The sequence below is a fragment of the Pristiophorus japonicus genome, unplaced genomic scaffold (genome assembly GCF_044704955.1).
Source record: "Pristiophorus japonicus isolate sPriJap1 unplaced genomic scaffold, sPriJap1.hap1 HAP1_SCAFFOLD_130, whole genome shotgun sequence".
NCBI classification, from domain to species: domain Eukaryota; kingdom Metazoa; phylum Chordata; class Chondrichthyes; family Pristiophoridae; genus Pristiophorus; species Pristiophorus japonicus.
The window spans coordinates 1,770,457-1,774,379 of NW_027250967.1; the positions used below are offsets into that span (position 1 = coordinate 1,770,457).

The 3,923-nt window shown below is 41.1% G+C and overlaps 1 non-coding gene across 1 annotated transcript; it reads right to left on the reverse strand.

Annotated features, from left to right (window-relative positions):
- Positions 1-2,756: 2,756 nt before the first annotated feature.
- On the reverse strand, positions 2,757-2,839 carry trnal-cag (transfer RNA leucine (anticodon CAG)). Its single transcript has one exon. It is a non-coding gene; the product is annotated as a tRNA-Leu (tRNA).
- Between the last annotated feature and the right edge of the window lie 1,084 nt (positions 2,840-3,923).

Consider the following 3,923-nt stretch of genomic DNA (forward strand, 5'->3'; position numbering starts at 1 on the left):
GGGGCTAGATGGCCTACTCCTGTTCCTAATTATTATGTTCTTATGTTCTTATAACATGGCGATGAGAATTGTACAGTGTACTGCAAGTGTGGTCGAAAGAAAGTTTGATACCAGTTCAACAGAACTTCACTACTTTTCAACACTATCCATCTTGAATTAACCCTTGGTGCTCCATTTTCTTTTTATGGATGTACAACCCGCATCACGACCTTTACTGTTTATTTGTATTTCTACTCTGAGATCCCTTTGCTCCTTGACCTCACTTAGATTCTTATTCTCACGTAGTATTTGACATTATCTTTCTTACCAAAGTACATGACCTCACTCTGTCTGTGTTGGATTGAATTTGCCAATTCAATGTCCAGTCTACAAGATTATTAATGTCTTGTTGTAGTTTGTTGCAGTCCTCCTCAATAATGTCGATCAGCCCCACCCCAATTTGGCCTCATCTGAAAGTGTAGAAATTTTTTTTTTGATTCCAAAGTCTAAATGGACAATTTAAATTGTGAACAGCATTGGTCCCACACTGATCCTCATGGGAGCTCACTTTACACCTTCTGCACTCAGAATAACAGTCCTATACTTCTGCTTTCTGTCTTGGGGTCAGCTCGCTATACAATCCACGACTTGTCCCCTAACACCGCAAGCTCTGACCTTATTCATTATTCTAATATGTGGTATCTCATCAAAGACTTTTTGGAGATTTAAGTATATTATATCGACCACATTGCCCTGGTCTACTCTCCCTGTTACTTCTTCAATGAAATCAAAGAAGTTGGTCAAGCAAGACTTTTGCTTTTGAATCCACGCTGATTATACATAATTATATTTTTGGTTTATAGATATTCTTCTATTCTCTACTTTAGAAGGGATTCCATTATTTTCCTACCACCGAAGATCCACTGACTGGTCTATAGTTCCCCGGACATGTTCTATCTTCCATCTCAAATATAAGTATTACGTTAGCTATCCGCCATTCCTCTGACACTACACATTTTTCAAACTAATCATTAAATATTTGTAATAGTGCTCCTGCTATCTCTTCGCTGAATTATTTTAAAGTGTATGGATGTAATCCATCCAGACCAGGGGTTCAATCCTCCTTTCATTTGGTTTGTTCATTTAATATTTCTCCTCTTTACTTATTGCAGTTATATAATTTCCCATACATTATTCCACCGTCATGTCCATCTGCCCTGTGTCCCTGGTAAATACAGAGGCAAAGTTATTATTTCATATTTTATGTAATTTTTCCATCGCTTCATGTGATTTAATATTGTTCATCGATTTGTGGCCCTATTCCCATCCGACATTCTTTTTAAAATGAATGTGCCTGTAGAAAGTTAGATGAGCGATTATTTTATCAGCCACCTAATAGTGGGAAGGATAAAGAGGTGTAAATTTAGGTAAAATGCAGAAAGATTCAAGATCTGAAATGATAATGTGGGACTTCAACGTAAACTGGGAAAATAACCATGCAAAGGGAAAATGCAGGGGAGGATTTCCTGAAATCTGTATTAGAACTTTCTCCATCAGTATGTTTCCAGCACGATGGGGAAGAAAGCAGTTCTGGATCTCGGAAATGGATTAAGTAGAGCATGTTTCTGTGGAGGAGCATTGAGGAAAAAGTGATCACAATATCATTAGGTTTAGAGTAGTTATGGAAAAGGAGAAGGTATAATCATGTGTGAAAATACCCAACTGTAGGAGGACTAATTTCCTGAGTTGAAAGGGATCCGGCCCAGGTAGATTGAAACCAAAGATTTCTCGGTAAAACAGTAAATGCACATTGGGAGTCTTTCAAAAAGGAGATAGATCGGGTAACGACTAGCCACGTTCTCATGCAGGGTGCAGAAATAGCATGATAGCGAGCTACAGCTCGGTGGATGAATGAAGATCAACTAAAACACAAAAACGGAAGCTTGTGATAAACTTCAGGCTCATATTTGAGTAGAGAACCAAGCAGAATGCAGAATGTACAGAGAAGGACTATCAAAGGAGGAGGAAGTAGAATCAGCAGAAAAACAGGATATTCGCCCATAGTACTTATCTGAGGAAGGACACACTTGCCTTGGAGGTGATGCAACAGAGGTTCAACAGATTGATTCCTGAGATGAGAGGGCTGTCCTATGTTGAGAGATTGTGTAGAATATGCCAATTCTCTCTTGGGTTTCGAAGAATCGGAGGTGATCTCGTTGAAGCGGACAATATTCTGAAGGGGATTGACAGGGGAGATGTTGAGAAGCCTGGCTAGCTCAGTCGGTGGAGCATGAGACTCTTAATCTCAGGATCGTGGGTTTGAGCCCCATGTTCGTCGATTACAGTTCCTTAAAATGTATGTTGCTTTCACAGGAAAACATCATTAATGAACACATTATCTTCTTTTGCACAATGAAAGAAATACGAACTGAGGGAGAGTTGATAATTTAATCATCTGTTCTGTGCTCTGCAGAAGAACACAAGAACCAGGAGCAGGAGTCGGCCATTTGGCCCTTCGAGCCTGCCTTCTTTTGCACTGAAACAAATTATAACCGTGAGTTTAAATTAGCAGTGCGAGATATTTACAGGGCACCTTTCAATGCTTCACAAACCCATTCCTTTCGCTGCAGCCACCCGGGATCGTTTCCCGGTATGGGAAGTATATTTGATATCACCGTTTGCAATTGAAGTGGAGTAATTTTATTACGTCAGATGGATGTCCCAAAGCACTTCAGAGTGGTGTCAAAACAAATGAGTTTGCGAATTCAAACCCTGAATGTCAGGAGTGGGATTTGAACCCACGCCTCCAGAGGAGACTGCGACCTGAACGCAGCGCCTTAGACCGCTCGGCCATCCTGACTGTTTGATGCTGCAGTTACAAGTTATTACTCAGGAAAGTTTCGGACCGGGCACTTGTTCAGTGTTGCTGGAAGGCCCAGTGATCGGGATATCCTCTCCCCCGGGGTTTTCCTGAGCCTGTGATCGGTGCACGGGGAGGTTTGGCCCGGGTTGGAGGTAGCTTATATCCCAGGGATGAACAATAACACTCTGAGCTCTGGAACTGGGGAAGAGCGAATAATTAATGAGCTGTTTGTGGGTTTCAAATGCAACTTAGATCTGATGGTATAAACCGATAGTGCTGTTTCACAGAATGAAAGAAATACGAACAAGGACAATCGAAATTTCAATAACTGAACTTTAATAATGAGTGAAACTTTAACCCTTGATGAAGTTTTATCCCCGATCTGATTTAACACACTCTGTATTTGAGTAGATTAGTTTTCAAATGTTCATTGCTCATGCGACAATGTACCCTGGACTGCTTTTGTTCAATTTTATTGCAGACAAGTTTTTGCTTCACAAATAATGTTTCCGCCCAGGCTCGCAACAGAGACCTTTCGCGTGTGAGGCAAACATGATAACCGCTACACTACGGAAACTGCTGCTTAGCTCAGTGCCCAGAGAGAAGTGTTCAGCAACAAGCTGAAATGCTCAATCCCTCTCTCTGCAAAAAGTTCCTTTCACAAACATTTCTCTGACCGGAACTGCACCAAACAACAATGTTCTCCTTTCAAAGTCATTAAACTCCCCAATTTCCACATCTGCAATGTTAAGGACAAGGACTGAAAGCGCTTTGCGATCAAAAAATTGCCTGAAACCCCTGTGGCTAATGACAGGACTTTTGATGGTTGATTTCCGTACACACCTTGTGTTATGTATTTAATCCTTCGCCACCTGTATCACACCACCACCAGAGGGCCTACCTGTTGGAGTCCCAAGGGTTCCCAGCATCCATTGGTATATATAAGCACGCTGGAATCTTATTAAAGGAGCTAATGTCACACTTACTCATTGTTCACAGTTCTCAGTTTCATTCTTTATTATGAGCGTATCAATTGGCGACGAGACAATGAACAACCACGCGAAAATGCAAGTAACAGTTG